The sequence below is a fragment of the Zonotrichia leucophrys genome, chromosome 1A (genome assembly GCF_028769735.1).
Source record: "Zonotrichia leucophrys gambelii isolate GWCS_2022_RI chromosome 1A, RI_Zleu_2.0, whole genome shotgun sequence".
Taxonomy (NCBI): domain Eukaryota; kingdom Metazoa; phylum Chordata; class Aves; order Passeriformes; family Passerellidae; genus Zonotrichia; species Zonotrichia leucophrys.
In genome coordinates, this window is record NC_088170.1 from 46,667,648 (window position 1) to 46,693,227 (window position 25,580).

Consider the following 25,580-nt stretch of genomic DNA (forward strand, 5'->3'; position numbering starts at 1 on the left):
AAAATATAAATTCCACTTGTATGAAATTTTTTTAGGGAAGGGTGTTAAATAATTTTTTATACCTGATATCTATGGAAATTTTGGAATTGATTACTTAGCTGTTAAATGAAACAGCAGTACTGTACTTTCTCTTCCACTAAAATTACGCCATCAATTAAGGTTCTCTGTTGCTTTGTTATTTTCTTCACATATAACAGATAGCTGTAGAACACTAAAATTAAACTTTTGTTGGAATTAACAGTTAATACCAACCAAAGTCCTTCTATTTTACATTATGGTGATTGAAAGAAAAGAAGTAGAATTCGCCATTGGAATTTGGTCAGAGTTTATTGACTTCAGCAATGAAAGAGATGAAAATAACTTGCAAATTCATATGTGTTCCACTGTGTGTCAGCGAACTCTGTTTCAATACCTGTCTGGCCCATGAAAAAACAAAGTTGGATTTATCAAATAAATTTGTGTGTTTGCTTTTCAATTATTAATAACTAGTATTAGTGTGTATTTTATATTAATTTGTTTGGCTAAATTTCTAATAAATCATATGGAGAGTTTGGCAGCAGGAAGGTGGTTTATAAATTCATTCTAAAAGTGGATGAGATGCAAAAAGAGCAAGGTAAGTATGGAATTCCATGAATGAACATTAGAAGAGCTTCCAAATGTAAGGATTTACTTGACCAGATTTAGATGTTGCTATAATTGCCCACTACTGAAGCCGTGCAAAAATAATGTAAAATGTGCCGATGGTAGCCCAGTAGCTTTATACTTGACAGGGTGGGCTTTATTATGTGTCCTGCAAATCTGAGATAACCTGAGAGGTCATCTGTCAGATATGGCACAGGAGACCTGCACCCTTCTGAAGTGACAGCTGCAGACCAGATGGGATTACCTTGGACACTCTGTGGCAACTCTCTAGAGCCTGATGTTTGAGGAGTTACCTAGAGAAGAGATTATTTATTCTTTATAAATATAAGACTCCTAGAAAGTACTTTGAATAAATGAGGGGGCAGATATTGTTTGTTTGTCTCAGGGAAAGAGTTTTATTACAATCAGTAGAGTCAAGAGAATGCTGAGTCAGAGAAGCTGAAAAGATCCCAGTTTTATATTTATTTCTCCTAATAGCATATCTACTGAAAAGTGTGCAGTCAGGGTGGAGTCATAGATGTGACAGCTTTGAATGAATTCCAGCTGTGGAATCCATAAATAAAGGAATTTCAAAAGTGCTCAGTTCTGGTTTTAAATCTGTTCTGCTGAAATCAATAGGAATTTTGCTATTGAAGGGTAGCCTAGTTACATCAGTCCTGAGCTACCCTGAAATTTTTTTCCATGTAGTCACATTTGTGAAAGGACTTCTTACAGTATGGTGTTTAATGGTAACATCACATGAAATTAAATTTATTTTTTGTATTTCACTGAAAAGTTTCAATTGCTTTAAACCAAGGACAGCTTAAATTTCCCCCAGGCAGTGCACAACACAAGGCCTTTCTAAGACTGCTGGCAGGCAGTTTTCAAAAGGGTCCTTTTTGTATTATAGTTCAGGGCAGCAGGATCATTTTTAAATAAATGCTTCCTGACATCAGTAATCCATGACTTTAATCTCTTTCACTTTACCTTTGACACCAACATATTTGTGCTTGTTTTCACACACATTTTAACAATTCCACTGTTTATTCTTTCATTATTCCCATTATTTTTTGTCTTCTTCTCCTTCGTCTGTGTTTTGTTAGTTTTTCCTCTCTTCTGCTTTCATTACTTAACTCTTCAGCTGCTTGTGTTTATCCTGTTAATCAATGCACAATACTCAGGAAAAGAGGTGGAAAAGCTACTGCTGAGTAACATCTGAAGTGCATGTGCTGCGCTGTGACAGATCATCTGAGGCCATTAAATATCAACTTACTTGATCTTTTTAATTTACTGGAATTACACATTTTTCCTTGTGCTTACATGGTCACATGTGCAGTCAGAGCTCTCCCAGTGTAGTTAAAATTTACAACCCACAACACCCAAAAGTGACACACTTGTCAGGCAGTTCTTTTACTTGTTCTTTTCTTCTTTTCCCCTTCCATCAGCACATATCCTGGATTTCACAGCTTGCTCCTACTGTCCTCTTGCTTATGGCACTTGACTTCTGTTACCATTTATCATATTTTCCCATGAGTTTTAACATACATATTTCCCATTTGATTTGCTAAATTTGCTTGTGGAGCAAGAAAAGTCTGTTTCTTTTACTAAAAGGGCTTATTGCATGCATCAATTGCTGTTTGTTGCAATGGGATTAAAATATATTCTATGTAACCTAGTCTTTTTTGGAGAAAAGTTTCAGCAATTGTGGCAATGTTTGAGTTCATTACAGAAACAAGTCATGAGCATGTAATTTCTGACCTGTTTGATTTGGAAGTTTCAAAAATCTTTTTTCTTGGTATGCTGTTATGTACATTGCAGTACAGGAAACACTTTTGAAGCATGTTATATTGTTCACTATATTTATCTCAGTGGAAAATTGTACGCTTAATTGCGTTTTCTTAATTTCACTGTTTAGGGCTATCAGTTTCCAGGATAAATGCATTACGTTTTCACAGTGTTATAGCACATGAATGTCCTTCAAAGTATTAACAAAATGTCCAGTGCTGTGATTCTGTGGGGTCAGTAGGTCAGTGTTGGGCTGGCTGTGGCCAGCTGCTTGCATGTTTTCCTCTTCAATAGGACAGGAGGGAGAAAATAGGATGGCAAAAAGTCCACGGATTATGATTAAGACATGGGAAATTGCTTACCAGTTACTGTTCCAGGCAAAACAGGTCTGACCTAGGAAAAATTGATCCAATTTATTTCCAATTAAAATATATTTTGGTAGTGAGAAATAATGAAAGCATCACTTTCTTCGGGCAGCACCAGGTCACCTTCCTGCTCACTGACCTTCACAGGTGTTCTCAGGCTGTTTCTCACACTTTCCCCCACCAGTCCTGTCTGTATGGTGATTTTGCCCTTTCCTAAACCTCTTCTAGCTGAGGCACCAGGCTGTGGTGGGTGGCTTGGAGTGGCTGGAAGCAGCCATGTCTCTGACAGAAATTTCCACAGGATACTATAAAGTCAATTGTCTTAAATTAAAATTTGTTGACTCTGCATTAGCCAAAGCAATTGAAATTCCTGGCAAAAGTAATGACATGGTATCTTTTTGAAGTAAAGTTCTTATCTGCCAGGACTGTCTTACCCTATGCATTTCAATCATCCCTCTTTAAAAGAAAATATATGTTAATGTTTTGGAAAGAAAAGCTACATAATTTAGCTTATCAATATTTTACTGTATTTATTTTATATTGAGTTTGTATGCCTGAAGCTGTTTGTAAGAGGGTAATTTTATTCATGCGAAATTGATGGGTTGAAGAAAGTCACAAGATAAGCATAAAAATAATAAATGTCCAAGATAATTTACTGCTTTTAAAATATAAAAGCTATCTACATTCCCATTATGTTTTGATTTGTATGTGTCAGATAGAAGTTTTATGTTTCATGAGCAATGAGTACATCATACAGTGCAGGAGGTTGTTAAGAGAATTTTGTCATTTATTATGAAAGTTAATACAGAAATGAGAACTAGTATAAATGCCTAAATTAACCTGAACCCATAATTTGTTAGAAAACTGCTGGTTTTTTTTCAATCTGTTAGAGGGATTGTACTCATTTGTAGACTCTTCATAGTTTTAGAGTGGTTTAGCTGGAAGGGACCTTGAAGATCCTCTAGTTCCAGCACACTGCCTTCAACAGGGACATCTATCCCTGGACCAAGTTGCTTTGAATATTTCCTGGAACAGGAGCAGTCACAAAGTCTCTGGGCAGCCTGATCCAGCATCTCATCCCTCTTGCAGTAAAGAGTTTCTTCCATATATGTAATGTAAATCTACCTTGTTTCAGTTTCAAGCCATTGCCTCTTGACCTATCACTACATACCCTTGTTAAAAGTCCCTGTTCAGCTTTGCTTCTTTATGAACAAATACACTTTAATATCTTAGGAAATTAAATATTTGATTCCTCTTTCTTTGGATTTTACCATTTGGTTTACATCACTAGGGTAAGGTGTTTTGCTTCTTTATTGTCCAAAAGGTAATTAAAAAATAATTGCTGAAGATACCTATATATAATTTCGTGTGAGATCACCTACAGAGTCCTACTGAGTGTGAACAGTTGTACTGAAGTTCTGCAGGTATGTGAGGCGGTTTCCAAAAGTTGCAGGCAGAATCTGGATCCTGCATACATTCAAATTCCATAGAATCATAGAATGATAACAAGATTGTCCAACTGCCATTCAGCACTAGCACTGTAACCCCTTAACCACTAAAACACATCACCCAGTGCCAGACCCAAATGTCTCTCCAGGTACGAGGAGTCAAGAACCTCCCTGGGTGACTTACTCCAGTGCCTGACCATCCCAGCAGCTGCCTGAAATGAGATTGTGGCCACGTGGGGATCAGCCTCTTTACCCAGGCAAGCAGCAACAGGACTAGGGGAAATTGCCTCAAGCTGCACCAGGAGAGGTTCAGGCTGGACATCAGGAGGAATTTTTTCATGCAAAGGATGTCCAGGATTTGTAATGAGAAGGGAACTGATGAGGGAGTCACCATACCTGGAGGTGTTCAGGAAATGACTGGACATAGCACTTGGTGCTGTGGTTTAGTTGTCATGGTGGTTTAGTTGGCACAGTAGTGTTTGGACAAAAGTTGGACATGGTGATCTTGGAGATCTTTTCTAACCTTAATAATGATTCTATGATATCCTTCTGGGAAATACTGCAAACTGTCATATATTCTTATTCCTAATATTCTCTCTTTTAAATTCTTAATTTTTTAAATTTTTAGGGACCTCCCTTTTTTTTTTGTCCCATGTTGCTTAGTTTCTTTTAGAGACTTCGGGTAAGAGAGCTTGTAAAATGATTTTTGGAAATACATGACTTAAAAGGGGATTCCATTTGTCCATGTTCTCAGTAACTTCTCAAAAAAAACTGAGGTAATCCAACGCGTGTCTTTCATTTCCATACTGGAATATTGATTCCTAAACAACATGTCATTCATATTGATATACACATAAACTTTATTGTAACCTGTAGAAAGTTGTCCAGTGTGCACTCCATGTGTACTGATCTGGAGCTTTCTGGAGCTTCTGTAGATATTTTAGGATTATTTTCATATTTGCCTCCTTTGTTAGATTTTAAGGCAATTTGAAGCAGGCATTTTTCTATTGCAAGTTCAGGAGTTTCATACTCAAGTCCCTTTAGAGTTGCTGATGGGATGGATACACTCCAGTCTAATAACTTGTTAGAGCTCAGTTTGTCTTTTTTTCTCATGTTCTCTAATGGCACTTCAGTTTAAGACAGATCATCTCATGTGTTTCTCTGAGGAGGATGTCTGGCCTAGTACTTCTCGAGTCTTCTCTGGTGTGGATAAACCCCCAGTTTTTTAGTGGCTCCTGCTTTCTGCCAGCCTCAGCAGAAGCCCCTGGATGGGTGTCTGTGGGAGGCTCCTCACTAAGGCTGATTCTGACCCGGGCCTTAGCCATCTCTGAGTGTGCTGTGGGCTGGGGCTGCCCCCAGCTGCCCCTTGGGCTGCTCTTCTCCCTGGCCAAGGGCAGCAGGGTCCTGCTCTGACCATGGACAGCTCCCACAGCTTCTGGCCTTGCTCTTCTCCCTGGCCAAGGGCAGCAGGGTCCTGCTCTGACCATGGGCAGCCCCCAAAGCTTCTGGCCTCCAGCCTGTAGGGAGCTGCTGGTCCTGCAGGCCTCTGACCCTGGACCGTGTTTTATGTTTAAACCTTCCAAAGATTACGATCCTTTCTGTTTTCCTTACTTGGACACAACCTGAAACTTCTACAAGAATACTTTTTTCTTTCTAATAGCCTCGTTCATCCCATTTGTTCATGACAGCTCCCTTCTCTGGATTTTTTCAGTCTTTTTTGGTAGGTTGTATGCATTTCTTTTGAGCTTGCAAAAGGTGTCTTTAATCAGTCTCTGTGCCACTTGTAAAAATGTGACTTTTGCAGCCAATTCTTTTTTCTTCCTTGTAACAAGCTTACTCATTTTTATTCAGTGACCCTCTTTGAAATGGTGGTAGAGTTTTTTTGGCTTTTGTTGCCCCTTCAAGGGCATAGATTCTAATCTACATCAAAGCAGTTATTGACTGCGGCTAGAAATTTACTTTGAGTCATGCCCCGATATGTGATGTGCTTGTACAAGACAGGCAGAAATATCCAATAGCCCTAATATTTATCTGCCCCGCTTCTAGGCACATTTTTCAGTGTTATGAGGGTGTTCTGTTTCCCAGGTGTCTTAGGGGGTTTGATCCAGAGCATGGCTTATATTTATAGCCTATGTCTTTCTTGATGTCATCTGCCTTGGCCAGTGCTGAAAGGGAGTCTGTGGTTGTTGAGCATGAATGGACTGTTAACTGCCAGATGGATCTGGTAACCATGAGCACTCATTCTCTAATGAGTAAAAAGAAACCAAAAAAGAATCCTTGAGCTTGCCTGTGGAGGGACAGAAGGTAAGAAAATAAAGATAGTGCAGAAGGCAGTCTCACACCTGAGGAGCTGCACTAATCGCCAAAGATTAGGAACAGGCCTGCCCTTAATAGGCCACAGCTGTGTCCAGTGAGAAGTCGAGTGCTACAAAAGAGTGGGTTAGCTGTGTTGTGAAGAGAGATGGAGTTTGTTGGCTGAGCTGTGAAGAAGGAGTGAGTGTTGTGAGGAGCTGACCATGAGAAATCACCGAGAAGGTGTGGGAGCTTTGCAATAAGATGACAACACTTGCCCTGTAATCTGAAGTGGTCCATATCAAAATATAGCATAGCTGAAGACTTGCTGTGCCTGCAAGGAGGACTGGCCTATGTGTAAGAATTTTCCCTCTGCAGACCAATGTAGCTCTGAATAAGAAATCAAGAAGCAATGATGGAGATGTGTGGTCAGAATCTGTCGTAGGAAGGAGACCAGGACACCAGTTGGTTCATCACAGGCCCGACAGGTCCGGTCCAGTTTATTGAAGAAAACATCAAACACTTATACAGCAAATAATAAGCTTATGAATATTCTGTAAGCCAAGCAATCTATTGATTAAACTATACCATGAACTCTTCCTTATTCTTTAGGGGTTACATCTCTCTTTTCTCATGTCTCTTTCACTGTTTGTTATTACACTACAACTAGGCCCAAGGACATGCTATCAACACAGGTGAAGGACTTGGAATTAGCCACGGTTTTGTACTTTTCCAGTCTCTCTAGTCAGCTAAATTCCCAACAAGAATCCTCTGGAGAGACCTATCACTCAGGTCACTAGGCAGGGTCTCTGAGAAAAAATCAAGGACATAATTCTGTTCTAATTATGTTCTTTACAAAAGACACAATTAATGAAGTAATGTAAAATTTTGGGTTTAAGAAACGGACCTCTGCAAGGATCCAGTCATCTTCCAGAAATTTAGTTTGTGACAATTATCTGTAACTAACTGTGATGATCATATCAGTATTGAAGCAACCTCCTAAGCAATGTAAGCAGTCCTTGAGGTGCCCAGACTGAGGATGGGTTAGGGCTGTGGAAGCCCCAAGAAAGCTCTGTGTTGATGAGGGGGTTACCTGCTGTTCAGCCAAAGAAGAAAACATACACTTTGCGATGCTGCAAACAGTCAGTTAATGGAGATGACAGTCTTTATTTTTATGGTGACGTTTTTGGCAGGAGATTGAGGCTGCACAGGCAAATTATCTTGGAACTTTTTGTTTGCTTGTTTTGTGTTTGGTTTTTTTTCACCTCTTTATTTTTTTTCCTTCACAGTTTGGCTTATTTATCATAATTTTTTGGTCTGTTTTCTTGTGGTCTTTAGGAGCTCAAGGAGTGTGTGTGTTTTAGGTTTCCTGTTCTGTGTTGTTTGTAGGTGTGGACTTCACACAGTTTACTGGTTCTTTTTCTCCCTGAAAGTTGTAACTCTTTAATTATCTATGTTTGTTGTTGGTTTTGTTGAGTTTTCAATATATGTATTTAGACAAGATTTTTGTTGGTGGGAAAGAAACAGGAGGATCTAGACTTCCATCACCAATGGATGGTAGATCCAGAATGATGGTATCATTGGAATAAACTACTAAGTGGCAGAACAACTAGAAAGTTGGGATTTAGGGATGGATGGATGGATGCAAGCTCAGGCAGAAAAGGGGGTTGAGGGTTGCCCTTTATTTGAAGGAACAGTTGGAATCCATGTGTGAAGGACTCATGTGTGAAGGTTTTGATTCAATAGAAGGGAAAAGATTTTCAGTAGAAATATGATTATGCAATGGAAATGGTTGCCTAGGGAAGGAATCACCTTTCTTGCCAGTTCTGGAGATGCCTCTGTCTAATGTACCAAGTGGCCCAGTCTGAATTCAGATGCTTTATGCAGCTGTGACTTGTCAACCACTCTGTGAGTGGGAGAGTCTGTGATATGGTGCATCATGGCAGGAGGGTGAGGTGATTTCAACTTTGTCTGAGTAGGTCAAACATCTATACATATGTCTCCTTAAAGGAACAAACTAGGTATGTTAGACAACTCAGGATGATCACCCTATGTGTGCACTTTTGAGATACTACTTTCTGAAGTTGTTCTACATTCCTATGTGGTAGCATTTCTGAATCCCGTCTAATCACATCACAGGAGAAAAAGGGAGAAACACATCATAATTCTGTAAGTAATTCACAAGACTGCAGTGCAGTGTTAGTGGTATTGTAGAACAAACTATTTAGGAATAGCTAATTGCTTTCATATTTTTGTTTATATTCTTCCCCCCAAATTAGTGTGGACTGTTGCAATTTCTTATAAGAAACTTCAACAAATGGAAATTGGCTTTTCTCTGAGTTGTCTTAGAATAAATTATGTGTTTTCAGAGGAAAGACAGACATGCCTGAGGATAAAGTAAGGTATGGTATCTGTGCACACTGGATAGAAATCTCTATAAATATGGTATTGGTATCGTGCATACTTAAAAGATTAGTGTCAACACAGGTTATCTATCATGTAGGGGCAAGTCAAGCAAGTTAGACCTGCCTCAGGGATGGTTTACCCTGTATATCCAACTATTCAGACAATGTTGCTGTGGATATTTTGGAAGAAAAGACTGAGGGATGATTTTTCCATCACTCCAGGCTTCCCATTCATTGGTATTGTCTCCATTTCCTCCATTGGGCTTTGATGGGTACAGGTGATGGGTGTCCTGTTAGTCTTTAGGATAAGTAAGACCTAAATGGAGCAACATCTCCCCCCCCCAGCCCCTCTTCCTCAAGAGGAGTTTGATGCAACCTGTGCATCAGTTACACAGTGGATGGAACACACTGGAAGTAGATGATGCATTTAGTCCATGTGGACATTTTCTGTCACTGAGCAATTTCCAGGGCATTTAATATTAGATTTTTAATTATTTTTTGTAAATTTTATTAATGTACTTGGCTTACTTCTTTGCACAGCTACATGTTTTATGGATTAATGGTGTATGGGTGCTTTGCATAGGAAATTCCATGTTGTAAAAGTTCAAGAATAATTTTTGTGGTATAGACTATAATGTGAACCTTTATAAGTACATAGCATTGAAAAATTTGGAAAATAGTAGTTGGGGAAGCTTGACAGCTCAAGAATCATATAGGAATTAATTTATTTCTCTGTGCCACATGAAAAAATATATGCTTCTCCCAGCTCCACAGAACTTTTATTTGGACCCACTGATAATGTAAGCCAGCTTTCATTTGTCTAAGTAGTAATGTAAAATAGTATGTAAAAATTAGGTGATGAGATCATGGTAGTATGAAGGTCTTTTCATTGGTTCATTTAACTTTGGACTGATTATAAACATAACTACTAATTAATTTTGCGTGTTCTTGTTAATTATAATGACATTCAGTAGTGCTCATCTGGTTATGAGCTTCTGTGTGTCTTTCTATCACAGAAATGTGAAATCCTGAAATCAGGAAGAAAGGTGGTGTCTGTACTGTTTGCAGTTCTGCAGTTTATATAATAGTCTTCAAAAATTGTATTTTTTGTAGTTTAAATTAATGTGTTGAAGTAGTTTAAATATAATTAAAATACACAGTCTGCTAGGTAAATTTACATGTTTTCATAGTTTTAGAAGCTATACATTATAGATTGTAAGTGATGTATTTTCAAATAAATTTCAGGACCCATTGACGTAGTGCAATTTAAGGCTTGTTCAGAAGTCCTGCTTTGAATTAAGAGGTTCTTTTAATTGTGTGAGTCCTATGTGGTAGAGAGTTGGAAGCTACAGATACCAGTGAATGTTTATGTCTTTAAAATACTAAACAGTCTCTTCAGCAAGTCATTTTTGCTTTAGTGAAACCAGTGGTGATTTTGGCTCAATTGATAGGACTGAAAACAAGCGTACCTAATATTAACAATAGATGGCCCTCAACGAGGTCCTAAAATTTTGTTGCATGCTTTGGTGAGTAGTGCTTCATCAGAATATTTTATACAGATACCCACTTCAAGCAGTAATGCAGTTTGAACCATTTTTACTCTAGAAGAAATCTGAACAAGCAGTTCTTACCTGAAATAGTCACACATCATGGCAACTTGATCTGTCAAACAGGAGAACTGCTTAAGTGCTGTAGTGCACTTTGGTGGGATTATTTACATTTTAAAAAATACCAAAAAACACCAAGGAGGCAGGATAAGGAGTAAAACCATGTAGTCTCAAATCAAAATACTATCTTAGAGGCAGTGTATGAACATATAACAGGTAAACTTATCCTAATGATTTGTGATCTAAATGTGAAATAAGCTAAGATGTGATGGCAGCAAGTAAATGAATGAGTTAAAGAAATAGCCTGCAGCACATGGACATTGTATTTATTTAAGTCAAGCTTCTAAGTCTTCATCCAGGAATGAATTTGACTTTCATTTTAATTAAGTATTCTAGGGATTTCTGACACAACTATGACAATTAACATTCTGTCAGGATGCTTTTAAAGCTTCGGTTAACAAGGTCTGTGAATTTGTAAATTTTTAAGGCTCAGATGGAATTGTTAGATGTTGGAAAATGGGAACATATCTCTGTAAGCACTGTCAGTAGGGGAGAGGTAAACAATTAAAGCTCTACCTGCTGGGGCCCAAGGGATGGAATCCTCTAGTTCAGGTGGAAGGTAGAGAAATGTTAGTGTTAGACTGGAATAACTGGAATGATTCAGATCCAGGTTTTAGGATGCTAACAAAAATCAAAACAAATAAAAGTTTATAACAAAAGTAATATTATTTTTTAGGGATCTTCTGCCTTTTTCAGGTAAACCACACTGAAATGTGTCATAAATGAAACAGAAGCCAATAGATAAGATTCTAAAGATGAAAATTTGCATAGTTAAAAAGAGAATTGGTAGGCAAACCTGCTATCTGTCTGTGACCTGTCACACCTACTTTGTGCATCCTCACCAATTTAAATAGTTCTTATTGATTTCTGAAGAAGTATAGAAATCCAGAAATAGACCAAATAAAATCATTGAGATTAATGATTGTAGTTTTTTTTCATATTAAGACTAATTACCAAAAATGTTATAATAAAAAATTTCTTCTGAAAAGGCTTTATCTCAACAAAATGGGTCCTATTTTAGTACAGGATTTCATGTGTAATAACTGACTGTTCTGGCTTTATTTCTGAGATGAAGCGCTAAGTGATGTTTGATACACTCCAAGCTAAGAAAACTGATGATTTGAAAATATTTTGGTGTAGTGGAGTATAGGAAAAAAAATAAATACAGAATATTTGCATTTAAAGCTTACATATTGTCTGTCAACAAGATGCAGTGTTGAAGAAAAAACTGTAATGTGTATTTAGGTCTAGAATTCAGGTGCACAAGAAACTTCAAAGACAGAGGCATAGCTATTTAGAGGCAAAACTGCAACCTTTTAATGGGAAGTAGGTCAGTGAGATGAATGCTTTTCACTCAGTTGGTTGGACATTTACATTGTGGATCCGGGGTGTCCACATGACCATCAAGCAAAGTTTCGTTGACACATATTTTACTTTTCGAAAACTTTTAAGAATTACCACCCACCTTCACCTCCTCATATTTGCCTTAGGTTCCTTACCTGTTTTTTAACATTTCCTTCTCTTTTTTGCTTTGTATTAAGCTCATAAGATATCCTTCTCATTTCCCAGTGCTGTCCTACTGTGCAGGGGTTTCATGAAGTGTTTATTTCTCCAGCCTGTCATTCTTTGCTCTCCCTTCTTCACTTGCTCTACTACAGAGGCTGCCAGGTAGCTTTCAGTTTTCTAGGAACTTCGACCTTCCCAGCAGGTTTTGTTACACTCTACAAACAAAGGAAGCAGTTAGAACTGCAGCTCTTTTAAATGTCCAAACATCTTGTAACAAAGTGTGTATTAATAATGCCAGTTGGAACACAGATTTTTTTTTTTTTCTTAAACTGTGGGAAAGAAGTCTTTTCTTTAAAAAATTTTACATTCATTTTACTCTTCAGCCTGCTTCTGTCTGACCTTGTCAGCAAGAGAGAATTGCCAAGAGGCACCATCGAGAGGCTGGTAGGATCTACTTCAGAGATAGCAGAGTTTCAGGCATTAAGTCTGTGTCTATATTAGTAAATTAAACAATGCCTGTAAATATTTCCATGTCTCTGCCATACTGAATGTCTTTGCAAACTAACATTGTTCCAGAAAATTCCCAGACATTTATTTGACCACCTCCATTAGACAATTTTTATGGAACCCTTCTGTTTCAGAGCATATGTGACTATGCTACATAGGTGTAGGATTATCCTACATAGATGGAGGATTGTCTGTGCCAGTTGATTTCCGGCAAGAGAAATGTGCTGAGGCGTAGGTGTAATATAAATGTTCTACAGACCTGCATGTTCCTTATTTCTTCTGCCTTGTCCAACCTTCTCTCTTCATTGCAGTCTTCCAGTCTCAGCTTTGAAGCTGGTGGTTTTTTTCCCTTTTTGCTTGTCCTTTTGTCCTTCCTTGCGCACATACAGATTTAAATTTTATTGGCATGCTGTCTCCCAGCTTCTGTCCCTTCCTTCAGATGACCCTGTGGACTTACTGGTAGTGATATTGTGTGCAGTTCTCTGCCTGAAACAAACTACTTCAGGGAAGCCTTCGTTTTGTTTGCCCTTGGTTACTACAATAATAAAAATAGAATAAAAACACAGGACTAGAATTTGAGTGATGCCTTAGCTGTCACTCTGCTGCATGGAAGAAACTTGGTGAACAACTATATTTCTTTGTGGACTACCTTTAATCTTATTACTTGTTAAGAGAACAAATTAGAGGGAATGATTAAGCCAGATTCTGTGTTGGTTTTGTTAAATGATTCTAAATAGCTGTAAACATTTCTCTCTGTTTTGTCAGGATTGTGGTACTAGAATTGATCTTGGACATCACTTCAGTTCAAGGTTGAAGTTAAAAGGTCTTTTTGAGGCTTAGAAGAAGCAGGTAAGTACAAATCAATCATCACAAATCAAAGAGAATTTTTTTTTTTGCGACTTCCATTTGTGCTGGTATTGCAGTTCTTGCTTACAATCCAAATTCAGCTCGGTGGTCTCTGCTTTCCCTGATTCACTGAGATGTACGACTGCTTGTATTGGGACTAGATAGCAGACAATATCTGATTCATTTAGCATTTCCCTACATACCTTTTCATGAAAATAGGTGAAACCATGGTTCTGTCACCCAGGTATCTGGAACTCTGGAGTTAACTTACACTGTACAGTTTCATTACATCAGCTGTATTAGGAGTATGATAATTAGGCTAATTTGTTTTGAAAATTGTTTTAGACTGTATCTCTTGTGAAAAATAGAATTTTAAAAGGAAAAGACATTATAATAAATAGTGAAGAATTCCTGAGTTTGGATATTCCTTGTTTCTTGAAACTAGGATGATCTTTATTCCTTTGGTAACCAGGAATTCCATCTTGTCAAGGATATAAGATCAAGCCTTATTTCAGCTGCTGTGTGTGTTAACAGGCTGAACCTGCCTGGGACAGCACACTGTCAGTGGGTACAGTGCCCCTGGGGCCTTGGCATGCCTGCCTGAATACCTTGCTGTGCTCCACAGCTATCTTCAGTGCATCATGTACAAGTGGCTATCAGGTCTTTTTAACTTAGACTGGAAAAGGAGATCCTGAAGAAGTTAGTGTAAGATGAGAGCTTAGCAAGGCAGTCACATTTATTTTGGGGTTTTCATAATTGCTATTGCAACAAAAAAAAATGTTGTGTTGCAGTTGTTCATATTCTACATCTCCTACGCAGGTATAATTTTTTTTGAGAATATGCCCAGAACTTTTCTAATTCAAAGTTTTTAGGCAATATTTCAATATATAAATGGCAAAATATGGTCAGTTGGGCCTGGTACTAAATTTTTATGATACAGATGTCAACAGAGTGCAACAAACTTGCCAAAATAGTAACCAGACCAAATTCTTCTGCGTACCCCAGGAATTAGAAACAAATATGTAAATACAAATAATATGCCATGTGTACCAACTGCTAAAGTATTACTAGATACTCTGATATACCTATACACTCCATAATATTGGTATATCCATCTTAATGTATTGATGCCTCTGGAAGGAAAGAAGAAACAGCTGTTCCACAGGAGTTAATGATGATGACAGTAATTAGTCCTGAAACTATGTTTATAACAAGTTTTTTGACGTTTTACCCTGTGTGAAGAGGAACAGCCCTTTTTGACCTAGTTCAAAGTAGTGTAAAAGAAGACTGTTCTGGTGTGTGTTTCACTGTGACTGTCTTCAATGGGTAATAAGAAAGGAAAATTCCTTTATTCTGATTTAACTTCACCCTTTTCCAAGGAGTTAAGGCACTGGCTGGAAGGCTACAGTATGAATGTGGTGAAGCCAGGAAAAGAAGAAAGGTTAGGTGTAAATGTTGTAAGTCAAAGGATATACAGCACTATACAGGAAAACTGTAAATATTACTGATATCATATGCAAACCTTTGCATGACTATATGTTAGTATGTAGTAATATATTTATTTGCAAAACAATGGGGTTTTCTTCATTATTCAGCAGAAAAAAAACAGTGAGAAATATCAGATTCTTTGCTTTCTATGTAGCAATGGAAATATGGCTGGATTTCTGTGACATATCTATTTGTACTTGCCTGAATGGTGTAACTTGTATGTAGTTGTGTTAGATAGTTTTTTGATAGGTTCAGTATTTTGGAAAACTGATAGAAACTGGAGTTTGATGGAAACTGTAGTTTAAATCTGTTGAATCAGCAAGGGTGTTTTTGTTTTTAAAGGATATTTTCTCTGGAAGTTTTCTATGTTCTGACAAATAATGGCCAAAATGCAGTGTAACTGAGTTGTGCAACTCTGATATTTTGGCAGTACAATTTTATTGAATTCCAGTATGTCTGAAACTTAAAGCATATGAAAGAAAGTAACTGCTGTTCTGCTTGCTCCATTATTTCCTCCCATAACTTTAAGTTAAATATATTCTATAAAAATGCTTTCTGTAAAGGAAGCCAAAATCTTTTTGGCCTTTTTAGTGTTGGTCTCTATTTCTTGCAGTATGTGAAAGTGGAGATGGAATGTTTTTGCAGTCAATGAAGAAACAGTAGTAAATTCTGAATGCTAGTTCTTCAGTATGGTATTTAAAATCAATAGGTTTTTTTTATGGCAGGATATGGTGTCTTTAAAATGATTGAAAACTGAGATTCAGTTATAAATGTAGTGATAGATGTGCATAAAAATAAAATTACATTATGAATACATTTTTAATCAACAGAGAGAAAAAAATCTGTTTCTTTTTTGTCCTCTCAATAGAACACTTAACTCTATAGGAGTAAGTTTTAGAAAAACTGAGACAGTGCTCCGAGAAATGTGAAAGCAAACATGTTTTGTTTTCTGACTGATGACTCAAATAGACGGTTTTGAGACTGCTAGTGATACATTTACATCTATGTTTTCTGAGTTACTTAGGCTTTGGAAAAAAAGCTAAATAAATGCTGGTATTAATGATTATTAAATTGATCTAGCTCTTCTGTGTTGTCAGTTTTGAGAAGAGGAGACATTGTGCTCATTCCAGTTTATTTCTGGTACTACAGGAAACAAAAACTTGAAACCGTCACAGCTCATGTACACGTATATGCACACATTTTGTGTACTATGAAATATTTAGTCTATATGCATGTGTTTATTTTGTAGAGGGCAAACATAATTACACTGTTAGATTAGTACAGAAGAATATCTCATGTAGGTACCTTGCATGTGTGCTGAAATTCATTCAAGAGTTATGTAAGGACTTGTTGCTGGTGACCATGTTGGTGACCAACATGTGAAAGATACGGTATTTTTCACTGGTTGCATAATGGACTGGCATTAATTTTGTCCACAAGGAAATCTAAACCTTTCACATGTCTGCTCAGAAAGCAAAGGAGTTTTAATACTTCTGTAAGTGAATGAAAGGAGGGTATGCAGCATAATGCTGAAAGAGAAGGATAGTATCTGGTTTGCAAGAAGTAATTAGATGTGGTTTGATGGGCTTTGTCTTTAATATGGCTTGTAACAGGAAGAATTTGAAACATAAACAGTACTTTATGCTTTATTGGAGTTGTATTAGAACAGAGACCCTATTTTTCTTAGAATTCTGAATTATCTTCTCAGGGTGATTTTGAATAGCTATAAATTGGTGATTTGGGGGGGAACCTGAAGTCAACTTTTGTCAAAAAGTAGTGCACGTTGATAGACTTGAATTTGTGACCTGGAAATTTGAGGCAGTAAGTTTTTGCTATGATTATACATAATGTCAAACTATGGATTTAAACTGGCCAGCTTTTCAATTCAACTAAAAAATAAGTACAGTCTTAATGATCTGATTTGCTAGGAAGAGCATTGTTGAAATAATCTGGTTTTTCACAGCCCATATGAAATATGAACTTGCATCAGTTATTACAAAATTTGTGTTTTGGGAGGTATTTCTGTGGCATCTAGGAGTGATCCTCCACATTTGTTGGAATCATTTGTTAATGATGCTGTCTTGAAAAATGAGTTATTGCTAAAATACATTGATTGTTTTGTGGTTTCTAGCATAGAAATTTTTAAGGAAAAGATAGTTGAAACCTGATGTGTTTTTTCAGCTGTATGAAATGAGGAGAAAATGGTGTGCATCTTAATAATTTTATGGTTCTTTTTCCTATGTGACATGAATGGGAGAGGTGAGAACTCTTAATTTTTAACTGAACTGAATTCAGGTTTCTAAATGTGGCCTGCTTGAGAAAAGAGTACCATTACTGTAGTTGTCATGTAAAATGAAGTTGGAGTCTGAATCTCCTTTTTAGCTGTCAGCTTTATTAAGGAGCTACTGGTGTGTTGAACTAGGCACACACATTATATAAGTGGTGTGTGGTGGTGTCTGGGGGGAATTTTCTCTCTCTCCACTGCTGCTTTATTAGGTCCTGCTCACTCACTCTCTGCTGCCCTGTCTCTCTGCAGCTTTCTGGCTGCAGCTCACAGCACTGTGGCTCTAATGTAGATTGACGCCTTTGCCAGAGGACTGATTGAAACTTGTGTCTCAGAGTTGCTAATGCTCACTCAACCATTTTATTGAAGATAAAGTAAATAAAATAGATTGCCATATGAGAATTCTCTGAAATCAAATGGAATAATTTGACAGGTTTAAGCCCATGAAAAAGCCTGAGCATTGAAACAGATGGGAATACTTTTTATGCACAATATACCAGGAAAAGGTGTCTACTGGCTTGCTGTTACATGGTTAATGGCTTCTACAAAAATTATAATTGTTGAAAATACCATTTCCATTGGTGTTTAAATTGTTACTTCTCTAAAACAGAGAGATTATTTTTAATATAAAAGTAATGGATATACTGATTTTAGTTGCTTATTGCTTCTGATAGTTAAAGAGAGTGATGATAGATAACCAGTCTCTTAAAATGTAATTGAAAGAAATAAGAGTGAGTTTAGTATTTGAGAAAGTAATTCTGTGAAATGCAAAATAGATTGTTACTTTACAGATTTTTAGTAATCATTAAGTGACATAATTTTGAATATTACAGATAAAGTTGCTAAAAAAAGCCCTAACATTTCTAAAAGTATAGCAGTACAATACACAAGAACTATGAGGTGCTGAAGTTATTGTGACAAACTGCTCAGAATAATGGTCAACAAGTCCCAAATATTCTTCTCAGCATTTTTATTTTATAAAGAATTTCTGTGCATAAGCATTGTGGTATGTCTGTGCTATTTTCAGAAGGAGACCATATATAATAATATGTGACTAAAGACACAATAGATAACATAAGACTCTATTTTTTTATCTGGATGAAAATGAGTATTGGTGTTTTTAGTCACACTAGTGGACTCCTTACTATTTGGGTCACTTCTTCCAGATAGCAAAACACACCTGTGTTTTAGTTTAGTATAATAAATTATGTCAAACTCAGGGTTAATAAAGGAAATGAATGCAAAAGAAGTTGAAAAAAATATATCAGCAAAGTTGGCAGATGCAGTCTTGGTTTACCACTTTGAAAACACAATCATTTAAATATCCAATACTAATTTTTCTTTTTTCTTTATGTTTAAACAAAATCTGTTCTTTTTTGGAGTGGAGAGGAGAGAGATGTTATATATCAATTTAATCTCATTTTTTAAATTTAAGAAATTGATTGTAAAAGATTGTGCTCTTTTTACTTCTAGGTGGGATACTAGTGAGATTTCATGAATATTGGGTAAGGAATAAATGAAGAATGAGCTATTTGAAAATGACCTGCAGGAGTGAGTTGACAGACTAGGAAAACATAGTAAGGGTAGATTCCCAGGTTAAATGTTAGCCAGAATCCACAGCTAGTTGTGCTGATGTATGCAGTGGCAGGGTTGGTATTGGTCAAAATCATATTTTCAGTAAGACTGTAAATAAACCTAAGAAGCGTGAATGATACTCTTCTCTTTTTTTTCACATCCTCTGTGTATTTTTAAGAGTAAAAATTACTGCATTGTGCTTATAAGGCAGAGCCCGGGCCCCAGATCTTTCTTCTCTTGTTGCCATGCTGATGCCTGTATGTGGCCAAACTCTTGATGCTCTCAAACCAGTTCCAGACTTAAAATTTCAACATTTACCCCATGGTACTCCTTCTGTTCATTCAGTATGATAAAAGGGTCATCAACACCTTTGTCTTTCCTTGGGACAGAATAGAAGACAAAACTCTGAAAAGAAAAAAAAAAAAATATATATATATATATGTTTTAAACCTTTCATTTTCCATGTCTGAAGTTTTTTGGAAGAAAATTAGTTTAGTTGTTTTTAATTATATACATAGAATTACTTTGGATTTTTTTCTGTGTTATGAGCCTTTTCTCTCTCTTATAGCTTTTTCCAGTTAAATTGTAAAGCCATTATGCCCTTAGCACAATCTTTGGGAAAAAATGCTGAGGCCTGTGAGCACTCCAACACAGATTGATTTAGACAGAATAGAAGCTGTTTTTATTAAGAGAAAAAGAAGCTCAACAGTCGTTTGCTTTACTTGGGATTTCTCTAAAACTTAAAAAAAATCAAATGCGGTTTTCCATATTGCTAAAAACAATTTATTTGTGCCATTTTCCTCAGCATGGTCTCTTATTTGACTTTGTCTGAAGTAATTCTGATTTTCATCTAACTATTTCCTATGTTCTTCAGTACAAAAAAAATTTATCTGTTAAAAAAACAGTAAAAAAAATTATCTGTATTTTTGGCATGCTTTTGAAGTTACCTTATCGAGAAATCATTCTATGATAAATGTTATGAACTAGCTATTTTAAATCCTTATTAAAAAAATAAATTAACATAGGCAATAAAGAAAGCAATTCAGTATAAGCAACTACATATGGAAGAAATAGCATCACATGTAATTCTTGAAAATAAATGGGATCTTGAAAATGGAATAGATATTTATTTGATTGCTTTGAGAGTTAGCCTCCCTAAAAAGCTGATTTTAAATGAGTTTTGTGTTTGTAAGTGGTACTTGTTAACTGTCTTGGGGAGTGATTTCTTCTCTTCTATGGAAAATGCATTATGGGATCTAGGAAAGAAAGAGGTAATGATTTTATTTTATGTGGCTGCTGTCATCTAGGAACTGGACAGAGATCATTGTCCCTCAGGAACTAGGCCTCAGAATTTTGAATGTAGTCTGTAAAACAGCTATTTAGTGGTAATTGTTGTCAGTCACAGCCTATAGAATACAGGATTTTACTGGTTATTTGGTGGGGAAAGCTGTGCTTAACTGCATCTCCTTTTTTTTCTTTTTTCTGGTAAATTCTGATTGTTAACAATTTAATTTTTGAAGAAACTTTTTTATTTATTCCTCTGAGCTTGACTTGTCTAGGGAAGTAAAACAGGTGTTTTTTTGGTTCATGTGGTTGTTCTGGTTCTACATCCAAACATAAGCATATAGATTTGAGTACCTATATATAAATTCATTTATTTATGACAGATCCAGTGAAGGTTTTGCAAAAAAAAACCTACCAGGCATGTAATCAAAGGCTTCAAAGTTCAAATTGCTTAATATAGTTTGCACAATTTATGTCACTTCTCAAGAAAAAGGTGTGGGACATGGTACCTCAGTATATAAAGTGCAGAAATTTAATTCTAGAATCTATATACTTTGGCTGAGTATAGTTCTATAGGTAACAGCACTAATGGGAAATGGACTATAATTTTAACTCAATGCTTTCATATTTGAGAGAGAAACTAAGTTAAATATTGTGTTAGATCTGTCAGGATACATATGGATGTATAGTTGGTGCAACAATTTGCAGCCCAAGATCATTCTGTGTTATTTGGGTGAAGCTATTTACTAAACACTTCAAATTGGAGCAGATGGATAGTGTGCTATGACAAAGACATGTGACCTCATGTCTTAAATGTTTTGCAGCTAATTTGAAACTAATATTTATTATCTGCATGCTACCATCAAGTTGCTGAAAATTTAGCTTTCTTCTTTTCAAGATTAAAATTTTCTCACATGGTCATTTGTCATTCATTTTTACTTAGTCTTCTCCTTGCTCTAAGATACATTTTCATGATGTAATGCAAATCCAGTTCTCTTTTGTATCACTTGAATTAGACCTATAGCATATACAAAATTTCTACTCATTCCAGTCAAAGGCTTTTAGATATAAGCAGATGTATTTTTTCTCAAATTTGGTGATTGCTGCTTGTTTAAAAAAAGATGAATTCACGGGTCTGTAATCTTTACATCACCATCCCTCACCTTCTTCTTATATGGAATTTTACTTCTAAGATTCCTTCTTCTTAAAAACATACAAACAAGCAAAAAAAATTTCAAAAACAACAAACAAAAAACCAACAAAAAACCCCAAACCAACAAAACAAACTTCTTCACTGAAATTTTGCCTCAGGCCAGTTTCTCTCTGCTGGATAAGTGGACTAAATGAATGACAGCATTATTATTTATTTTATTTTTTAAAATAAGGCTGAAATGTTGAACTGAATTACTGAATGAGTGGAAAAATATTTAAAGTTTTCTCTCATGACAGAATCAATTTACGTTTGCTTTTTTTGAGTAATACTATTATAAAGAATGTGAAAATAAGCATTTCCATTTGTGAATTTTTCCTCTTCACTGTAGAAGTATTAGACTCACCCCTAATTGATATTGATAATCCTTTTAACTAAGGGTTAACTAACTTGATAATCCTTTTAACTAAGGCACATACTTATTTAATGAACAGGTGCTTCAGTTCTAGATATCTTTTCCTTCTCTCCCAAATTCTTTATTGCCCCTCCACCAGAAGTTGTAACTGCATTTTTTCTTGCTTCTCTTCTTCAACCTGTCAAAAAGGAAACTAAATTAATGTGGAAAGGATGCCCAGCTGATGCCATAGAAAATTCATAGCAGTTTGAACCATGCCCATTGGTCTGCACTAAAGGGACACAACAAATGGTCATTTTTTGGTCCTTTTGCCATCTCTTTTGTGGCAGCAGCAGCTCTGGTGTTGGGAGGGTAACAAACAGTGGGGAGAGGAAGGAGAGGGAAGGAGCAGCCTCCACTGCTGCAGCTGTTTGCTAAGTGAGCATATGCTGCAGCCCTTGAGCCTCCACAGAACATCCTTTCCCAGGTCAATGCTTAATTCACACGTGTAATATGCCCCTCAAATTTGATCTGAACGCCTGCTTATTTGTTTTTCTAAGGGAAGATGTCCTATTGTGGAAGTCCCAGAGTTACTTATCCTTAAAGTATAATGGAATAGTCCAGTTTCTTACAGTAAAGTGACATTTTCCCCCTGGTTTTTTAAGCTTTTACAGAATTGGTTATTTGGTATTTCTCTGTCTCTAGAAAATTTTCTGAATACAATATATTTGCATATTATTAGAACTAGATCTGAAGAAGAATTGTCACTTACATTGTTTTATTTTTGCAATTCCAAATATTTTTCATTAAAGGTATTTCAAATTGATTGAATAGGCCTGAAAAAGCTATATATTGGATGGATTTAATGTATTTTATAGGACAGTGTTTTTAAATTATTATGTTATGAACTTGAATGCCCTGTCCAGTACTTAAAAGATCCCAGAAGATGGAGCATGTGATTTAATGTCCTCTTTTTCATTTTGCAAGCTTGACCTCTGTTCCCAACCTCGAGACAAGGGAAGACAAAGAGCTGTGAGTGACTGGCACTTGCTGCCATGGAGGTGCCATCTCCTGCATCCTCCTCAGATCCCACAGTAGCAGCCAGTCTGCTGCGTGGATGTGAACTTTCCAGTGAAACTCTGTCCTTTGCTGGCCAAATTCACCTCCTGCATTATTCTTTAGATGCCCTGTGAAAATCCTCTCTTTCCTTCAGCTTCTGCCCCAGAGATCGCTCTTTCCCTGATGAGCTGTAGCTGTGCAGAAGCACCTGGAGCAGCACTGGGACATTTGAGAGCAGCTAGTAAGACAGAATGTCACATCCATGGAGGCTGTTACTGGATGTGTTTGTTTGGGCAGTTGTATATTTGTGAGAGCTGACTGGATCTGTCCCAAATTGTTTTTGAGAAAGATGTTCAGTTAATAAAGATTTCTTCATTTTCTAGGAAGGTAATTCAAGCAAAATCCTAAGATACTCCTTAATATTTTGGATGTGATTTGGGCTGTGAAGGCTGGTGATAGCTTGTTTGAAGATGGAGGGATTTATTTTGTCTGACAGTGAAGTCCTTGATTTCTGGTAACCTGTAAGGCTATGCTGAAGATGAGTGTGAATAGATACTGGTATTTCTAAAAACCATGTTTGACAGAGGCATTAGCTATTGAGGCAAGTGATTTTCACTTGTTAGTCTGTAGTAAAAACCATCTTTGCTGTGCATCTTTTTGATTGCCTTTGCAACTTGAAGATTTACTAGCAAAAATGCAAAATTGTTAATGAAATTACAGTTATTAAATAATTACAATTAGTAAATGATTTGGATTTATTTCTAGTGTCAGACATTTAAATTATTAGCATATGATAACAGATAAAATGTCCAAATCATTGTGTAAGTTGACAAACACTGTTAGTGTCTTCAAACTGTTGAAATGGACTTACTTGGTTATCTAAAAAAAAAAGTCAATTTCCTATAACTTTACAGGAAGTTATCTAGGAGGTTTTTTAATTTCTTAGTGCTTTGATGTGTTTGAGATTTGCTCTATGACCTGTTCATTTCCCTTAATCTAATAACTTAGCTAGTTATTTGCACTATACTGGTGAATGGTTACTTCTCTGTATGATTAAAAATGAAGATTATAATAGGACCCTGGGATGAAAGAAATATTTCTCTTATGTATTCAAACTGCCTAATAGGAATGAAAAGCATGTTCAATAATTTGGTTTTGCCATGTAGTATAATAGTTGCTGTTAAATATAACTTCTGTGTTGCAAATACAAAAAAAATTAAAAACAACAAAAAAATAGGTTTGATCTCATTTGACCTTTGTGACGTTCAGTCAGTTAGAAGGTTTGTAAGATGTTTAATTACCAAATGGTCTGATCATTATTCATCTCATCATTTGATATATAACGTCAAGTGAATTGCCTCCCTGGAGTGCACTGTGTTTCACAGATCAATAGATTTAGTAAGAGCTTGAAGGAGAGCTTTATACATTCATAGAAAAGAAGGAAAAGTATATCCTCCTTGTAAAATGGCTTATGCAGTTATTCTCTGAGCTTTGCAGACTTATTGTTTTATTTACATCTCAGGAATACAAAATCCTGTAACATAAAGGCATTTATTAAAATATTTTAAACCTCTTTAAAGAAAAAAAAATACTGCTACCCTACTCTGTGATCAGCTAGCTTTAAAAGTCAGTCCTGACCATCTTCATTTATTTATTTAAGTAATTATACTTGTTAAAATAGATTTTTGCTTTGATACACCAACACATGGTATGATGAAAGGCTGTCTAAATACAATAGACACGATTGCTTACACTATTTACATTTTTGGTTTCTGTTATTTAAGTATGGTTAGTCTTAACTGATTTTTGTTGTTGTTTAATGTTTGAGGGGTTTTGAGGGTTTTTTTTCTACATTCATTTTGTAAAGGATATTTATGCACACTTCCAGAGGAGAGGATAAAGCTTGTTTCTAATTGACTGATTTAATATATATGAATTTTTAAAAAATATTATGATAATTTATAATTAATTGTATAAAGGATAATTATATACAGTATGCTTCATGTTTACTTAGGCTTTTCTGAGTGTATTACTCTTGTCCAATATAGATGAGCAATCTTTGAGCATGTCTGTCTGATTTCTCACCATTGATGGAAGGGCTTTTCAAATGACTGAAAGAGACTTGTACGAGTGCTCAAGCTCTGGTATTTGTTGCTGTTTTTCTTCTGTAAGTTTCACAAACTTGATTTGCTCTTTTGACTTACCAGCTTTCTGCTTAAAAACTAAAAAAACCAAACTATATTTCTTCTTTAACTTTTATTAACAAAGGTAAGCTTTTTAGCTTAAATTTATGCCTTGTTGTTTGTCCTTGCGTCAGTCAGGCACTGAGGAAACTGCATTTCAGCTAAGCAAATCTTCCCTGCTGCGGGACAGCAGCAACGTTTACTTGAAAATTCTGCTCCCTTATTCATCTGTCACTTATAACCCATCATCTACTCAAAGATTAATTTGAATTGTGAACAATATCTAAGCTTCCTTAATCCCTTGCTCTTGTCCTTTTTCCTGAGCTGCTGTACTGTGACGGAAAGGCCATAATTCTGAAGCTTCTTATTCCTCAGGCCTACCTAAAGTAACTCCCTTTGGGAGCCAATTGATGTTTTAGCAAGGAAATTCTTACCTGTTTCTGAGAACAACCTGGAAAAATTGTCAGGAGACATTCACACTCTTAGATGTTCATGCTGTGGTATTCTTGTAAATGTAAAATCTAATTTGTCTGGGTTCTTTGCACCAGCATTGTTCAAGGTCAGATGAAATTGTGTGAAATACAAGGCAGCGTTTCTGAGATTTCATTCCTTTCTCTATATGTGCAACATTTTTCATCTGATCAGCAAAGCAAGTAATAAAAAAATTCATTAACAATTAAAGTAAATTGTAATATGGACTTAGCATCCTTTAGAACTGTAC

At 36.2% G+C, this 25,580-nt stretch overlaps 1 protein-coding gene across 11 annotated transcripts in view; it reads left to right on the top strand.

Moving 5' to 3' along the window:
* The window catches only part of FOXP2 (forkhead box P2), a 405,934-nt gene that overhangs the window by 107,036 nt on the left and 273,318 nt on the right, over positions 1–25,580 (top strand). For all 11 annotated transcript variants that reach the window (XM_064702660.1, XM_064702670.1, XM_064702656.1 and 8 more), the window contains exon 3: positions 13,362–13,445. The gene's annotated coding sequence lies outside the window, so the exon portion shown is untranslated. The remainder of the gene's footprint in view (positions 1–13,361; positions 13,446–25,580) is intronic.